This window comes from Lepisma saccharinum, chromosome 20, assembly GCF_977018435.1.
Source record: "Lepisma saccharinum chromosome 20, izLepSacc3.1, whole genome shotgun sequence".
Classification (NCBI taxonomy): domain Eukaryota; kingdom Metazoa; phylum Arthropoda; class Insecta; order Zygentoma; family Lepismatidae; genus Lepisma; species Lepisma saccharinum.
The window spans coordinates 10,970,260-10,989,446 of NC_139248.1; the positions used below are offsets into that span (position 1 = coordinate 10,970,260).

A 19,187-nucleotide genomic window follows, 5' to 3' on the forward strand; every position below is an offset into this window, starting at 1 on the left:
ACAGCCGCACAAGTGTGTTACATATGTCTGCATAACAGCACAATTAAGATGAAATTGAATATTCTAGAACATCAGTTCTTAGTTATTTTGATTTACCATACGTCGTATGAGAACCAGAGGACCGTAACTCCAAAAATGCTGTTTTCAGACCGTAACTCCTCTTATGAGCTCTATTTCGAGTCAGATTAACATATCTCCACTTCTAATCCTTAGCAGTAAGGTGGAGTCACGTGTCACCAATTTACTGACTCCTTTTAAGAGTCAGACATATTCCTAAGAATACATTATTTTCTCTTCCTGTAAATTTGATAGATTGGAGTAACGTCCCTCTGGTTTCCACACGACGTATAGCTTTAGGACCTAACGTGTTTCAACTCCAGAGTATACTAACAATTATCGAAAACTTACACCCTCCCAAACCTCTTCTGAGGGATGGTTGACTTGGATCTTCGCGGTTTTATTTTTTAATTAGGGTACTCTATGCTAAATTTTATGCTGGATTTCAAATATGAACTGTACTGGACCAGTATGTGTCAAGTCACTATCTATTTTGAAAAATAAATAGAATTACGAAAAGTAGATATGACATGGAAATATACAGGGTCATTCGTTTGGGTTTGGATAAAATAAAATGGATGTGATTTTTGTTTGGTCAATGTATTTACCTGAAATATTGTATGCAAAAGACTGAAAGGTGGTAGTTTTTATTTCTGTACACTACTAACAGTTTGGTACAGTTTTCAGTTTTCTAAATCGTCTCCATTGCGAACACTGCACAACTCATAACGGTGATTCAATTCATTCCACGTCTGGTGGAACATCTCTGGGGTGATTCTCTCGAAAGCCTGTGTGATTTTGAGTTTCAAATCATCAATGCCTGTGGGTTTCTGTGAATAGGCAGTGTCTTTAACAAAACCCAGACGAAGATGCCTGTAGAGGTTAAATCTGGAGAGTTGGGAGGCCAAGCAATTGATCGCCCACGGCCACGAATCAGTTCAAACTTCATTGTTGCCAACACACTACAGCAAAACTCTTATGTGTCACACACGAAAAATATCAACACTAAAATTTTCCTATCACATTTACGTTTTTATTAATGTTTTATTTTATCCATACCCAAATGCATAACCTTGTATTTATTTCCAATTAAATACCGCAAGGAATTCGTAATCCACATGATGACCATCAGTGTGTGTACAGATCTCAAAGCGATACACCAAACGTAAACTTTCGGTGTGTCTCGTATCCATTCAAGAACATTCGTTGTGTTTAATGAGCCAATTATGTCGATTAACGTTTCCACATGTGTTGAAGGTCAGTGAACAGGATCTTGTTGATTAAATTGGCATTTCTTGCACGTTCGTCAAAAGTTATGTGGGTCTGAAATGGAAAATTTATCATAATCACTCATCATCATAGTTCCTGAGTAACCAATAGTGGCAGAGAATCGACGATAACTAACATGAATTAAATAATTTTCTATTGTAAGATGCACTGGTATACGGAGGATTTCTTTTCTGGAGGGGGCTGGAAATGGAAAGTGGAGACACAACTGCTTTCTATGGTGACGTTATATACAGGGTGTATCAAAATAGAGTAAACAATTCTAGTTCTTGCCACAATTTTTCCAAGAACCCTTCGTCCACCAAAGCAAGGGCGTTTCTTATTCTCTTCTTAGCTGTTGCACATTCTGTAGCACATATGCAGAAGTCTGGAGGTGTAAGGTTGGGGACATGTGAATGTAGCCATTTTCTTTTACACTACATCAGCAACACAATCACCGTGTTTTCAAAAGTCTTGCGCAAGAAAACAAAACTTGAAGATTTTCTCATTGTTGTGTTTCAGATAATGTTTTTTGCAATATACCTGATAAGTTATTTACTCTATTGTGATACACGCTGTATAATAAGATAATTCGTATTTTTAGAACTTTCTTCTCTCAAAAATGACAATGGTAGGTCATTTAAAGAAGAGGTTGCATTTAGCACTCTTTTTTTTCCCCAGAGTTCTTCACTACTTTTATTTGAAAAATGTTGATTTTTTCTAAAAAAAATCGGAGGAGGCTGTAGCCCCCATCACCCCTTCCTCTGCGTACGCCAGTGGTATGATGTAAACTAAATCAGGGTTCTTATAAAACACGCGTGTTGTAGTTGAGAGAAAGTAGCCGTAAGTAATGTACCATCAGCTTAAGGTCTTCATGTCATTGCACGAATCAAAAAGTCTTAAGGTATTTTGAACCTAAAAATACACTTGGGTCGCGAAGGTCGTGAAAGCAATTTCATGAGGTTTTTATTCGAAGAAATCCTCCCTGACGCAGAAACGTTTCATAAAAGCGTCTCCTCCCTTTGTCCGAATTTCCGAATGACAAGACGAGAAACACGCGGGAGACGGAGAAACAATGGGGGAAAGGTGACGCCGACGGCAGGTGGGAAGGGAAGACCTAGCTTAATTGAATCCGCTACAAAAGACTCTTAGGGCAATTTTGCGACTCGCGCGCCGCGGTGGATAAATCAGGAGTCGTGATACAAAGGGGATGGAGAAGGGAAGAAATCGCTCTAATTTTTCTATTCTTCTGACTTCAATCTCTATATTCGCGTAGATTCTGCGTTTTTTCTTTTGAACGTGTTCGCTTTGTTTCGTGTTTCTCCGCTTCCTGTTGTCATCCTGTTCAATTTCTCTCTTGTTTACACATTCTTGGTTTTGTTACGCTCTTCCGTGGCCGAAACGAAAAAATCGATGACAATACTGGATGTTTGGTGCTTTATTATTACGGTCCCAAGAAGCAATTAGTACAGCTACATTCTGTCCCGGGAATCTCTGGAGCAAGAGAACAAAACAAGTCATGCGTAAGAAGTGACTCGATTAATTGATTGGTTGATTGATTCGCTCTTTAGGAGTGTACCTTCATCCATCTCATTATACAGAATCATCACTGATCCTCAACTTCACGATTAGGACAAGTGGTACAGGATCCGACCTACGTAGCAAAGTGGTTAGCACAATTTTAGTTTATTTCTTATGCCTTCATTCTTCTTTATACTAAATTTTGGTTTCGTTCTCATTCTTTTCATACTTCTTCACTGAATTTTGGTATCGTTCTCATTCATTTCGTTCTTCTTTAATGAATTTTAGTTTCGTTCTCATTCATTTCATCCTTATTTACTGAATTGGTATCGTTCTCTTTCCCTTCATTCTTGTTTCCAGAATTTTGGTTTCGTTCTCATTCCCTTCATCCATCTTTGCTGAATTTTGGTTTTGTTCTCATTCATCCATCTTTGCTGAATTTTGGTTTCGTTCTCATTCCTTTCATTCTTGTTTGCTGAATTTTGGTATCGTTCTCATTCCTTTCATTCTTGTTTGCTGAATTTTGGTATCGTTCTCATTCATTTCATCCTTGTTTGCTGAACTTTGGTTTCGTTCTCATTCCCTTCATCCATCTTTGCTGAATTTTGGTTTCGTTCTCATTCCTTTCATTCTTGTTTGCTGAATTTTGGTATCGTTCTCATTCCTTTATTCTTGTTTGCTGAATTTTGGTTTCGTTCTCATTTCTTTCATCCTTCTTTACTGAATTTTGGTATCGTTCTCTTTCCCTTCATTCTTGTTTCCTGAATTTTGGTTTCGTTCTCATTTCCTTCATCCATCTTTGCTTAATTTTGGTTTCGTTCTCATTCCTTTCATTCTTGTTTGCTGAATTTTGGTATCGTTCTCTTTCATTTCATTCTTCTTTACTGAATTTTGGTATCGTTCTCATTCTTTTCATTCTTGTTTGCTGAATTTTAGTTTTGTTCTCATTCCTTTCATCCTTCTTTACTGAATTTTGGTATCGTTCTCTTTCCCTTCATTCTTGTTTCCTGAATTTTGGTTTCGTTCTCATTCCCTTCATCCATCTTTGCTGAATTTTGGTTTCGTTCTCATTCCTTTCATTCTTGTTTGCTGAGTTTTGATTCCTAACTCATTCATTTCTCTCGTCTTTATTGTCAACCTGGGTAACGAAGTGGTTAGCACAACGCTCTACAACGACAGGGGTCCCAGTCTTTAATTTCGGCGTAGACATGGGTTTTCTTTGTGAGTTACCCTTCATCAATATCATCATATCACTCATTCTCATCGACGTGATAGCCAGAAGTAGCAGAGAAGCGACGCTAAATAAGAAAGATCAAGAACAAATCATAAGCGGCATTAAAGCGAAGTAAAATTAACCAAATCAATCAATCAACATGACGTTAAAATGAAAAAATTATTTTATATAAGGTGCAATACATACAAGGTTATTTAAGGAACAATTGAAATTACGTAAGTTCACCCAACAAGCCATTTAAAAATATTAGACAACTCTGAGTCGGAGTTCTATTAAAACGACTGACACTCACTAATAGACAAAACCTGACATAAGATTTTCTCTCTCTCTCTCTCTCTCTCTCTCTCTCTCTCATATGGTGTTCTCTTTACACACAGAGATTGGGATTCTCCCTTTTCGTCTGTCTCTGTGTGTGTGTGTGTGTGTGTGTGTGTGTGTGTGATCTTCACAGCAATCCAGGGTTTTTTTTCATTCCCTTTTGATTGTGGACAAATCTCCCAGCAGTCTGCTCGACCAACCGTTCCAAACGTGATCTGGATCGCTACAACTCCGAGATTCCATTGGTGGATTTGCGTCGCTGTACCTTGATTGGATGCGATCGCACTTTTGTTACATTCTCTCCCCCTTCCCCGGTACCTGACCGCTTCCCATACCTTTCCAATTGCATTCCTCAACCCCTCTGTGCTGTCCCAGACTGAGTCTCTGCGCATGCGAGCGATTCGTCACTCTTCCCCCTGGTGTCTCTGCTCCAACTCCACTTAATTGGAGGTTCTCTCAGAGTAGATGCCACAACTCTGTGTGTGTGGCTTTCTCTGATTTTCTCACTCTCTCTTCCTTTCACTTGGTTTCTCCCTCCCTCCTCCTCTCACCTCAATCTTCCCCTTGATTTCTCCTCTTCTCACATTCCCTCCCACTTTTCTTCCAGTCTATCTCACGCTGAATTTACTTCACTTTGAATCTACCTCACTCCGAATGCGAACCTGCCTCCTCCTCGAGTGTGAACCTGCCTCCTCCTCGAGTGTGAACCTGCCTCCTCCTCGAGTGTGAACCTGCCTCCTCCTCGAGTGTGAACCTGCCGCCCCCTCGAGTTTGAACCTGCCTCCCCCTCGGGTTTGAACCTGCCTCCCCCTCGGGTTTGAACCTGCCGCCCTTTCGAGTTTGAACCTGCCTCCTCCTCGAGTTTGAACCTGCCGCCCCTTCGAGTTTGAACCTGCCTCCCCCCGAGCTTGAACCTGCCTCCCCCCGAGCTTGAACTTCCATATCTGAATTTCAATTTACCTCACTTTTAAAAATATATCACACCCTTCCTTTCTCTCATAAGGATGTCTTTTCAACAACACAAATTTGTTTCAATACTTTTAAAAACGCGCCTAAAGTTACTGTATAAATGGTGTTTAAAGCGATCCGTACGGTTCCTCGATTTTATTTTTAAGGATCTTATTTCGCGTTAAGTGCACTTGGAGCAAAATATCTGCCAAATGCAACAGTGATATTAATGTCCTCTCTACTGATTGTATTGATAAAATTCGCAGAGTATTGAGCGTCCACAAGGAAAGAAAACCTTGAACGGAAAGTCCCCGCGCAGCTGTCCCTTCTTTCGTTCAGCTCGGGCCATAAGGAAGCATGGTCCACTCCCCCCCTCCTCTCCACGCGGGAGTACGGTGCACAGGAGTCGCACAGGTTTCTTTGCTTGTGGTTCCACTATACCTAATCGTGAAACGCCTGAACTGTAGGCAACCCGAATAAATGTACTGACGGTTGGGTTGCATAGTCAGGAGGATAAATCACTCGTGTCTGTCAGGTAAGGTATTGAAGTAATCCAGTTTGGAATTGGAAAGGTTTGGTTTTATTTCATGTTTATGTAGAGTGATCGGAACTGGGCCTACAGTTTAAAGTGGGATACGAACCTCCATCCAATATGCCTCCACAGGGAATTAATTCTCGGGTCACTCTATTAGAGAGTGAGCCAGAGCGTAATAGGGCAGGCCATATAACGTATTATTTACGTCATTCGTTTATGTATTTATGCCCACGTGTGAGAAAACTTACGTTGATAGGAAAAGAAAGCCCGTTGCAAAAATGTACAGGGTGTACGAGAAGTCACCATACCACTAGTTGCATGTATCCTGTTGCGATCGTGTTGAAAATTGATCGGTATTAATTTGCTTGGGAATGATTTAGTTTTCGTCGTTGGCAACCCTGCTCTGAAGGTCACATGGAATGATATGAGCAGACACAGTTACAGTGCTAAGGAACGGCTGGAATGTGTGAATGAGTGCATGAAGAACAACACGCGGGGCAAACCATGTACTATAACGTAATGTAAAGTTCCCAAGTATGTTATAATGTAATAAAGATAAATATGTTGTAATAAATAAGTATGTTAAATATATCTTGGGGATTATATGTACTATGTAATACAATCTAGAGGCACAGAGACTTCTCAAACACCCTGTAGTTCACTGAAGAAAACACTTGTACATTTGTTTACAAAATAAACACAAATTCTTAACTTTAGTGATGCTTTCCTGGCTGGTGTGTAAACTACATCTCCCTACCTTAGAATGTGTATAATATTCTCAAAAAACATATTCAACAGTTTTAATCTGCAACGTTCCTAAGTACTGGAAATCTATTGATATAACATGACTACTATGTAGAATATTTTGGAAAACGTTATTTGGGAATCTGGTCACAAAATTGAGATAAATATTTTACCTGGAAGAGGTGAGGAACAGAAACGTCACGTTTAATTCCGAAATTCCCCACCAGAATCGCTGTCGTAGCACAAACCTTGTCACGCCCGGCGTCGGAACTGTCATGACGTCAGCAATTCTCTCTCTGGGGGTACGACGTCCGCAGCATATAGGGAACAGGATTGATTTTTTTATTCATAGCGGTGTCATTTGACCTGTCACGTCATATCTACTGCTCGATAATCTCCATTCCAAACTAATTTCACACATTTTTTACCCCCTTCTCGATGATGCTGCAATCTGTCCCCATTCATTATCCCGAGCGATAGTCCGTTGGCAGTTGATAGAGCGCTGTGAAAAAAGGAATTTACTCTCTCGGTTCGGCCCGAACCAAGCCCGTTCAGTTTTTCCAATGGCGCGAATAATTTTTCCATCGATCCAATTGGAAGCCAGATAATTGCTTTGGGCGAAGATTTATCCATCAACTTTGCTTGCATTATCTCGCTCCGACCTTCGTGGTTTAGTGGTTAGCGCGTCATACTGTGATATGGTGGAATCCTGAGCTAAAATTACCAGTGGTTCTTGGTATTTTAAATCTTTAGCCTCATTCTGTTTTTCGTTCTACTTTCGTGACTAATTTATTTGTCTACCTTATTTTAACACTGTTAATCATTACAGTAAAAAGACGTGGTGATAAATTAAGTATATTTACAATGTAGGCTTGTAAATTCTCTCATATTAGTCAATTTCCATCCTTTACTCTAATTTTCCCCTTCTCCTTATAAAACGTTCTCGATTTCTTCGTAAGGTTCGAATCCCGCTCGAGCTTGGTTGTTTGTGAATGTCCATTCTTCAATTTCATCATTTCATCACTCATCCCCATCTTCGCAAATTAGCCAAGAGGCACAAACGCGAGGTAAAATAAACTAAATCAATCTATTTCTTCGCTAGTTCATTTTAGCAATTCTCGTTTTTAGTTAATTTTCATTTATGGTTTTCTATTTTAGTTCATCTCCTCTCTCTTGTTGAAATCACTTATGTTTTCATTCCCTCTTTTTATTGATTCTGTTTCGTCTACTGTTGTTTGGTTGTGTTTCGTCTTCCGTTGTTTGGTTCTCTATCGCTTCTTTTCTATTCTGATTTATCTTCTCTCATTTGGCCCAATTATCTCTTGCTTGTTCAGTTTTCTCTTTTTCATGTTCATCGTTCAGTTTTCTCTTTTTCATGTTCATCGTTCAGATTCCTCTTTCCCCTGTTCATCGTTCAGATTCCTCTTTTCCCTGTTCCTTGTTCGGATTCCTCTTTTCCCTGTTCCTTGTTCGGATTCCTCTTTTCCCTGTTCCTTGTTCGGATTCCTCTTTTCCCTGTTCCTTGTTCGGATTCCTCTTTTCCCTGTTCCTTGTTCGGATTCCTCTTTTCCCTGTTCCTTGTTCGGATTCCTCTTTTCCCTGTTCCTTGTTCGGATTCCTCTTTTCCCTGTTCCTTGTTCGGATTCCTCTTTTCCCTGTTCCTTGTTCGGATTCCTCTTTTCCCTGTTCCTCGTTTAGATTCCTGTTTTCCATGTTCCTTGTTCAGATTTCTCTTTTCTCCGTTTTTGTTTCTTTTTTCCTTTGTTTTCGTTCGTTTTCCTCATTTCTCTTCTCTGTTCGGTTTCCTGTTTTTACGTTTTTCCCCTTTTCCTCCTCAAAGCATATTTAATGTTATACTATGTAAATAACATCTCTTATTTTTAATTATTTTCCATTTTGTAATGACATTTCCTAGAGGTTCTGAAGTGCCGCTTGTAAAACACATGAAAAAGCGTTATTGTGTATTTTGATTTCTGATGCACTTGCAAAATTTGACATTTTGTATTAAATAGGCATCATTTCTCTCAAAAATGGAAGAAGGAAATGTTTGTTTTGTGTTATTGAAAGCTCTCATTCGACTGATTAAATGGAGAAACTGGACAGATGGCGTACATTAACCTCGTATATTTCAGAAAGTCGTAAATTATGGAAATTACAAAGACTCAATTTATATCGAGAGGCTAACAAACAGTATGACTGAATCCCCCCTCCCCAACTCTCTCCCTATGTTGATGTCGTCTTTGATAAAGTGTGTCGTTAGTCAATCATGCAAAGAGGCAGACGAACGCCGATGAGGGATTGGCTTGTTTTTTTAATACGAGCGTCCATTTGTCTCTACTTAATGTTTGTGACTGTATTTCGTCCTCTGTGCGACTTCTCCACCTGAGCTGCTTTCATTCCCATCTGTGGCCTTGACCTGAGTGCGGTATGTCTGCGTTTTACCGGTTGGAACAGATGCAATTCACTTTTGTCAGGTGAACGATGTTTGTTCTGCTGTGTTGTTTTTGTGTATGATGTCAGTGGCGGGGTAGAGACCTAATTTGCGGAGGGTTTTACAATTGTATCCGCTTCCCTTTTCAATTCAGGTACAGTCAGCTGGTTCAGTTAATTTTGATGTAACAACTCTACTCCACTTAATTAGAGAAGGTTGTGTGTCTTCGATTTGAAAATATTGTTCATATTGATTCATTTAATTAGGTATAATGCGATGCTATCCTACCACTTTTGACTAATCGCGACGATGAGGATGAGTAAAATAAATAAGCAGTGGCGAAGCAGCTTCGTGAGGCCTCACTCCTCAGAGGTGGGCGATCATCCGACCAGTTACGGGGTGACGTGCGGCAAGCACGACGAACCCCAAGTCGTTGTTATAGGTTTCCATGACCTGCTTACGTTACTCGTTCGTAGCTTCTCAATTGCCTCACGATGGTGGATGGCCACCGGTCCCACGCACAGGCCTAGGGGTTTCCCCGATAGCGTAGTGATAACGCCTTATAAACACGGTGTTCCGGGTTCGATACCCGGTGGAGGCACATGGCATAGTGGTTGGGACCCCATTTTAAGCTGTAGGTCCAGTCCTGATTAGCTTTTCTGTGCATAAAGTGGACTAAAAACAACAATTCAATCAATTAAACCATACACAGTTTGTAATCTCAGGAGAAAATTGTTACGCTTCCCCGAAGAGACTCGAGCCTGAGCACCTTCCGTACCCGGAGCCCAAAGCCTGACGGCTTAAACCGCATGGCCACAGTGCGGGACAACTTTAAGAAATAGACCGAAATAATTCAACATGGCGTCAAGTTTGAGGACCGCCACCAGGTTGTTTCGAGGACCGCCACCAGGTTGTTTGGAGGACCGCCACCAGGTTGTTTGGAGGACCGCCACCAGGTTGTTTGGAGGACCGAGACCAGGTTGTTTGGAGGACCGAGACCAGGTTGTTTGGAGGACCGAGACCAGGTTGTTTGGAGGACCGAGACCAGGTTGTTTGGAGGACCGAGACCAGGTTGTTTGGAGGACCGAGACCAGGTTGTTTGGAGGACCGAGACCAGGTTGTTTGGAGGACCGAGACCAGGTTGTTTGGAGGACCGAGACCAGGTTGTTTGGAGGACCGCGTCCAGGTTGTTTGGAGGACCGCGTCCAGGTTGTTTGGAGGACCGCGTCCAGGTTGTTTGGAGGACCGCGTCCAGGTTGTTTGGAGGACCGCGTCCAGGTTGTTTGGAGGACCGCGTCCAGGTTGTTTGGAGGACCGCGTCCAGGTTGTTTGGAGGACCGCGTCCAGGTTGTTTGGAGGACCGCGTCCAGGTTGTTTGGAGGACCGCGTCCAGGTTGTTTGGAGGACCGCGACGAGGTTGTTTGGAGGACCGCGACGAGGTTGTTTCGAGGGCTGCGACGAGGTTGCCTCGAGGACCGCGACCAAGTTTGAGGGGCAGCGTCCAGTTTCGAGATCGCGCTCAAATTTGAAAATGGCGTATCGTCAATTCTGGTGCATCCACTTTCGACACGCATGTGGATGTTGTTCGGTGTGGTTCAATCTAACAAGATCTGTCGCACAATCAGCAGAGCAGACAATGCAATCGATCTGCCAGTCTGATAGCAGTCGGTTGACAGATGCACGGCGTCGGGCAGAGGAGAATCAGAAAGCGGTCAGCAACTATGATGGGTCGCGGCTACAACACGGAGCAAAACGCGTTAAGCGCCCTCTGGGAACGGCGCTGAATGATTAACATCATTACGCGGCGCGTCATGGTTGCCAACTCTGAATAATTGAGTCAATTGCAAACAGTGCATTATGGAGGTCTGCGTCCTGTCGCCTACGGAGGCTCATTGGCTGTCGCTCGTCTGGGTTTTAAGTCAGCTATTTCCCTGCTGACCTCGGGACATAGTGAGAGTACAAGGAGAAATTTCTGAAAGTCTGCCGATTCAATTACATATGCGATCCCATCATTTTCTTTTCTAGAACGTTTACGAAATACGAAGTGTCAATTTGAAAGACCAACAAATCCGTGCTTTTATTCTCTGTCCCGGGAGTCTGTGCAGCAAGCGAACGGAAAAAAGATCTCTGTGCAAGTAGTTACTCGAGAGTGCTCGACCAATAAACGCGCGTGAGGGGAAGTGAGCGCATGGAGGGGAAACCGCAGCTGTTGCGGAGCGTACTACTTTGCTCAGCTCGCTCGCTTTCTCTGCCGTCACGCTCGGTGTTCCTCTACAGACTCTTCGAACAGTCTGTAGTTGTTGGAGTTGTCACTTGTTCGTGAGAATGGTGTCCCTATTCTACTTATCCCTGACATGTCCTTCCCGGACGTATGAACAGACTGTTGAAGTACACCATCCCGCCTGATATATATGAATCTTGTAGCTGGAAGTTACGAGATTAATGGAAGTGCATGAAAGAAAGATTGTGCTGTTACTGTGATTTTTTTTGTGAGTTTCGTTATGATGTACAACTTTGGTTCTTTTTAAATTGCATAATCAAGATAGATTCTGAATGCATATGTTGAAACGTAAGTTCTGTGTTTTTGTTTCTATTTACTGCAAATCTTTATTTTTTCCCGTGCCCTGGGAGGTATCACGCGTATACCAATATACAGTTTCATGTTGCTCATTCACAATTTGTATTGAGACAAATATATTCTTATGGCTATTAATATCCTATGGTTGAACCTGGCACGACCGTGTCATCCCTTGTGCGAGTCCCAATAGAGACGTATATATGAGATATTTATGTGCTATCCCCGAACAACTCTGCCGATCTCCATAGTGGAGTGTTTAGCACAGCGCGCTACGGCACTAGAGGTTCCGGATTGGAATCCCGGCCTGAGCATGGGCGTTGTGTTGTTCGTCAATTTAATCATATCACTTACACATCCTCATCTTCGCGATTATATAAAGTGGCAGGAAATCGAAGTAAAAGACACAAGGTCAAATAATCAAACCCATACAACTCCGCACTAAGAACACTCAAGTAGAGAAAAAGCGAGCATCCGTTTGCCTAAAGAGCAATGACAGCATTTATTGGATTCTAGATGGCTTCTAAGCGCTAACGTAGTTGCCTTGTAATCAGGGAGTCCCGGGATTGTTACCCAGTTGAGCCATATAAACCGTGTTTTGGTCTAACATGTTAGCTTTCCCGCGCAAACGATCGCCCTACAGTTAATCTGCCAATCGGAGACAAGCAACATGATGTTTAAGAACACGCTGATGTCACTTGGTAGTTAAGCCCTATTTTTTGTATTAATTTATTATTCCTCCTCTTTCCCTTTCCTATTTTCTATTGGTAGTTCTTTTTCCTCCTTAGTTTTTCTTCTTTTTCGTCCTATTTCTCTCATCTTGAACTTACGCTTCTCTTTTTCTTTACTTTCCTCTATCTCTTTACTTTTCTCTTTCTCTTTACTTTTCTCTTTCTCTTTACTTTTCTCTTTCTCTTTACTTTTCTCTTTCTCTTCACTTTTCTCTTCACTTTTCTCTTTCGCTTCACTTTTCTCTTTCTCTTTACTTTTCTCTTCACTTTTTCTTTCGCTTCACTTTTCTCTTTCGCTTCACTTTTCTCTTTCGCTTTACTTTTCTCTTTCGCTTTACTTTTCTCTTTCGCTTTACTTTTCTCTTTCTCTTCGCTTTACTTTTCACTTTTCTCTTTCGCTTCACTTTTCTCTTTCTCTTTACTTTTTTCTTTCGCTTCACTTTTCTTTCTCTTTACTTTTCTCTTTATCTTTACTTTTCTCTTTCACTTTTTTCTTTCGCTTCACTTTTTTCTTTCGCTTCACTTTTTTCTTTCGCTTCACTTTTCTCTTTCGTTTCACTTTTCTCTTTCGCTTTACTTTTCTCTTTCGCTTTACTTTTCTCTTTCGCTTCACTTTTCGCTTCACTTTTTTCTTTCGCTTCACTTTTCTCTTTCTCTTTACTTTTCTCTTTATCTTTACTTTTCTCTTTCACTTTACTTTACTCTTTCTCTTTACTTTTCTCTTTCTCTTCACTTTTCTCTTTCGCTTTACTTTTCTCTTTCTCTTCACTTTTCTCTTTCGCTTCACTTTTCTCTTTCGCTTCACTTTTCTCTTTCGCTTCACTTTTCTCTTTCTCTTCACTTTTCTCTTTCGCTTTACTTTTCTCTTTCGCTTTACTTTTCTCTTTCGCTTTACTTTTCTCTTTCGCTTCACTTTTCTCGTTAGCTTTACTTTTCTCTTTCGCTTCACTTTTCTCGTTAGCTTTACTTTTCTCGTTAGCTTTACTTTTCTCTTTCGCTTTACTTTTCTCTTTCGCTTTATTTTTCTCTTTCGCTTTATTTTTCTCTTTCGCTTTTCTCTTTCGCTTCACTTTTCACTTTCGTTTCACTTTTCTCTTTCGCTTTACTTTTCTCTTTCGCTTTACTTTTCTCTTCACTTTTCTCTGTCTCTTTACTTTTCTCTGTCTCTTTACTTTTCTCTGTCTCTTTACTTTTCTCTGTCTCTTTACTTTTCTGTCTCTTTACTTTTCTCTGTCTCTTTACTTTTCTGTCTCTTTACTTTTCTCTTTATTATTCATTTTCTTTGATTTCCTTTGTTCATTCTTGCTTTTATCTTTCATTTTTCTTCTCTTGCATTTTCACTTCTCCCTTTCTTCTTCTTTCGTTTTCTCTTCTCTAGTTTTCTATTTTGGTTATTTTACTTCGTTTTTAAGTTTTTGGCTAATCGCGACGATGAAGATGAATGATGAACTGATTAAATTGATGATAGGATAGACACACATACACATCTCTAGGATTTGACTGTATTCTCTGTCTCGGGAATATGTCGCGCAAAGCCGCCCATAACGGCAAGGAAGGGGAGAAAGCGACTGGGCTGAGCAAAGCAGTACGGGCTACTGCAAATGGCTGGTAGATGCAGTCGCGTTGCTCCCTCCATTCATCCACTTCCTCTCTCAAAGGGTTCATTTGTTGAGCCCTCTCGAGTCAGAGTGTAACACATCTGGGTTCACTGCATATCGCGTCCACTTCGGGCACGAAGCTCGACCCAACGTTGCGTCAATACGAAGAAGCGCCGGCCTCCGTGACGGAGTGGTTAGCACAATCCCGGCCTTGGCATGGGTGTCCATTCACCAGTTTCATCATATCACTCTTCCCCATCTTCGCAATTAGCCAAGAGTGGCAGAAAAGCGCAGGAAAAAATAAATTAAATCAATCAGTCAATACGAAGAAGCAAATCTGTCGCCAATCCTACAAGGTGGAAAGCAAGACTGCGTTCGTCCTGGCACGAACGATCCCCCCTTGTGATCCACTCCGACGCGTTGTCATCTTGAAGTTGGGGGTCGCTGCAAGAGTTCGTTAGAGCCGTGGTTACAGCCCAATCAGGCGACATTCACAGCTGAATCACAGCCCCATTCAGCCCGCGCGTGCGGCCCCGGATCCTTCCCGAATTTCCTCCTGGTCAATTGACTCCCACACCTTGAATTTCTTCGGATTTCGGTTCACCGCGAGGCGATTTTTCAAACATTTAGGAAGGAAACTTTTTTGTTAGTTCCAGCATTGTACACCGTAATCAATAAGTCCGTGAAACGTTTTAGAAACTCACCGCAGATGAACTGTGCAAAGGATTTTTTTCTCAGAGGAGCAGCAGTGCTCAAACTGGGGGGGGCGTAGGGTGCTATCCTACAGTTAGGAAAATTCTCAAAAACCATCCCTCCACTAGGATAATTTGCATCATTGCCGGGGTCTTTATCTGATTTTCGGACAAGACAAATTTCCCCCTCCTTGTAATTCTTGAACAATGGAATTGTTTTGGGAATCTGTCATAAGCTGGAACACGATCTGTTCCTTCTTTCCGTTTCTGTTATTTTAAGACGTTTTTCTGCCTCTTGCGCTCAACGTGTCGACGAAGATTAACTGGTAAAAGGCGATGATGGTACACCATGTGTTAACCAGGGTTCGAACCTGAGACCACTAGACTCCGTACCAGCTAACTGTAGACCAGTAGTGACGCGATACGGTTCCACCAATGAACAGTGTGAGACACGGGATTGTGTAATGGGTGACGGGGTAGCGTCGCCGCCTTGTAATCAAGGGTTCCAGGGTTCGATACCTGGTGGAGGTACAAGTGGTTCGGATCCCACTTTAAAGTGTAGGTCCAGTCCCGATTAGCCTTACTGTGCATAAAGTGGACTTAGAACACCAAATCAATTAACCAATGTGTAATGGGCGACGGGAGATACCAGTTTTCTAATGTAGTGTTGCAAACTTTTGAAAAGGATAATACCGAACGCACATGGCAAATGGACCGTATTTTTGTCTCCAGGTCCGTACGATTGGTTTAAGAATTTCTTAGGGAAACATTAGGGATAAAACTGGAAGGGCAAATTTTGACAAGGCGTGCAATTAGCGTACTGACTAAGGTCTGGACCGTACGGTTGGCAACACTGCGCTTTCACCACTCTATTTTCCTCCTCCTCTGCCGATATGCGCGGCTCTGCTCTACAGTTAGCAGGGACAGGGTATAGCTTCGCAGCACGAAAATGTAGTGTGCCACTTCACCGTGGTAAAATGTCAACTGTCATGTGAATTTTAACACAGTGCATACTATTGTCACTTCTATTCAGTATTGAGTCACACAGCACTTCGGGACTGGACCTACAGTCTAACGTTGAACCTGAACCACTATGTACCTTCATCGGGGATCGAACCCTTATTACAAGGCGTCGACGTTAGCACTACACCATCGGGAAGATCCCATTTCTCTTGGTAGATGTGTTGCTTTGGGATGCTGTATCCTGGAAGAATAGAACAGCTCCTCCGACGCCAGCGGTTCCGGGTTCGAATTCCGGCAAGGGTGTTCTTTGTGAGTGTCCCTTCATCAATTGCATCGTATCTTCACTCGTCGCGGTTACCCTAAAGTGGAAGAAAATAGACGAAAAATAATCTAACTTAATCATAATTGTTTACGGCAGTTTTGCAATACCCAGCTCAAATTTCCCAAACCTGGACAATGGAAGCTTCTTTCCTAACAATCTCCATACTGCAACACCATTGGCATGCAAATATTCAACACGAAGAAACTAATGAATTTATTTTTGCAGCAACACAATTGTGTATTCTGCCTCGGTCTTACCTGCTAAATCTGAGCTTTAATGTCGATTTAAATGCAGAGAATGAAGTGGCCCAAATCTGCAAGCTTTATTTCCAAGCTCCGAGCACTCTCTGCGAACAACTCCTAATGGGATATCCCTTTACATGCATCAACCTCTCCTCCTCTATTTTTTTTTTTGTTTTCGTTCGTACTCTAGCTGTCCCAGATAGCACACCCCAATTAGAGTTTTATTCGCGCGGTTTTATTTTTTCCATTCACTCCACGTCCCGTGCGCGAGGAGTGGCCCAGCTAACCGCAGCATTACTCATGTCTTCAGATCCCGGCTAAAGAGTTGGGGATGAGAGGAAGCAGGGGGGAGGGATGGAATTTCAGTGGTTTTCCCACGGGACCATTCAACGGGGATGGAATGCAAAGCAGTTGACTTCTGCGGGGATCGAAACAAAACACTGGCGCTGGTGTCCCGCGTGATGGATGAAACGTTGCAGGAATTGCATTCGCTCCTTAAAAGCATCCCGCTGTCTGGTAGCCTCCCCTTCAATTCCTCCCAATTAATACTCCCCGTCACTTTTCAACTGTTTCTTTCTGCAGCGACCCCTTCGCGTTTTACAAATCCACCCCTACTCCAGCCCAGAGCTAATCGCATTAGCTCTTTCTCTCGCTAGCTCTGTTCGAAACTTCTGGTCTGGTTAAGGAACCGAACTTCACTGGCGCATTCTTTGAATGGCTCACTTTGCCTCTAAAGCCACGAGATCAATTTCCTGTCCACAAGCTGACGTCTGCAGCGGAGTGGTTAGCACAGCACGCTACCATCCCCAGGGGTCCAGAATTCGAATCCTGGCGTGGCCATGTGTGTTCTCTGTAAGTGGCGCATGTAAAAAAAAAGGCCGATATTTTTTTTAAAAAAACAAGAAAATGATAGGAGAAGAAATTTATTGTGATTGATAAACAAGTACATACCTTGGCTATTTTTCGACATAGTCACCATTAACCTCCAGATATTTCTGATAGCGTGGCACAAGCTTCTGTATACCCTCTGTATAAAAATCTGCCGCCTGAGAGTGCAGCCAGTCCAGAACTGATGTCTTGAACACGTCACTGCCGTTGAAACGCTTCGATGCGGGCCACTTTTTCAGGTGAAGAAAAAGAAAGAAATCGCTGGGTGCAAGGTCGGGGCTGTAAGGGGGATGATTGAATAGTTTCCATCGAAATCTTTGAATTGTCTCAACAGTAAGAGCAGCTGTGTGTGGGCGGGCGTTGTAATGGATCAGAAAAATTCCAGAGCGTAGCATTTCTCTCCGCCGATTTTGGATGGCACGTCGCAGATTATTCAGTGTTTCGCAATACACCTCTGCTGTAATTGTTCGTCCTGGTTCCAAGAATTCCACAAAAATCACACCCTTTTTGGTCCCAAAACAAGGTTGCCATGATTTGTGAACTGATGGTGTTTGTTTGAATTTCTTCGCTTTAGGAGAACCAGAGTGCCACCATTGCATTGACTGCTGCTTCAACTCCCCAGTGGCGTACGATATCCACGTTTCATCCCCCGTCACTATGTGCGAAAAGAGGTCATCCCCATCCTCCCCCCAGAGGGCCAAAAAATCACGTGCAGCTGTCCTCCCTTGCTCTTTGTGAGCGTCTGTCAGCATTTTTGGTACCCACCTCGCACACAGTTTGTGATGCCCCAGGTTGTCAGTCACAATTTGATGCACTGTTTTCGCAGACACTTCTGGAAGCTCATTGGCGAGTTCAGATAATGTTAACCGGCGATTGGAACGCACTTTCTCGTTAACCCGTTCCACCAGATCGTCTGTCTGAACACTAGGCCTTCCGCTTCGCTCATCGTCATGAACATTTGAACGCCCTTCCCGAAACTCTCTGCGCCATTGCCTGACCTGTTGGTCCATAAATGACACACAATTCCCGATGGATGTCAGCTGCATTCTGTCCTTTGGCGTTCAGAAATCGTATGACAGATCTCACTTCGCATTTGGCGGGATTTTGTATTACGGCAGCCATTTCACCTTACTGCTACTCGCACGTATGCAACTCCACTCTGACGATTCTATCTCTGTTGCAAGCACAGAATACTAGGGCATGCTCCTGCGCATGCTCATGCTCAACTTCATCAGTGTTGCCAACCCCGCGTAAAAAATTATCGGCCTCGTATCTGGGCCTGCCCGATGGCGCAGTTGTAACGTGTAATCAAGTGGTCCCGTGTTTGATACCCGGTGGAGGCACATAGTGGTTCGGATCCCACTTTAAACTATAAGTCCAGTCCCGCTTAGCATACCTGTATATAAAGTGGGCTTAATGCAAAACTCAAACCAAAACACTTCATCATCATCACTCATCCTCATCTTCGAAATTAGCTAAAGGTGGCAGAAAGCGAAGTAAATCAATATAAAACAAAGCCCTCTTTGTTTAAACTATATGTCCAGTCCCGATTAGCCTATCTGTGGATAGGCTTATCATACATGAAAATGTCAACATGTCTGAAACAAGTAGACATATTTCAATGAAACTTGTATCAAACTGACAGTTGTAGACTGTCATTGCAAATAGTGGTATTCTAATACAGCTTAACAATGAAAAAGATTGATTGGGTGCGTCGACACATATGGCCATTTTGCACCCTTCAATGTACACGGCGAAATATCCTCTTACCTAAATGTCTTAGCTAAATGTTTAAAACAAGGGTTGTACGCAACCTGGGATAAAGTAATAAGAAACTACTGACAATTTTTCGATTTCAGGCTTCAGCCATCTTCTTTCAGTAGTGGTCATGATAATTTTTTCACCTCATTCTTTATTGATATTTTTTCTTTCCAGAATCGAATACAAGTTGACATAATTTCTACAAAGTTTTATATTAACAAATTTGAATAGTTTTTTTTTTATAATATTGTCTGATTTTAACTTAGAATTGAATAATTTGAAATAAAATAGGTTTAAAAGAAATCGTTACTATGTTGGGATATGGTTTGCTATGGTAAACAATAGATGGCTCTGGACTTAT

General features: G+C 42.1%; 1 protein-coding gene across 1 annotated transcript in view; it reads left to right on the plus strand.

Moving 5' to 3' along the window:
• Nucleotides 1-19,187, plus strand: part of LOC146003812 (suppressor of lurcher protein 1-like) — a 475,712-nt gene that overhangs the window by 291,409 nt on the left and 165,116 nt on the right. The gene's annotated exons all lie outside the window — the stretch shown is intronic.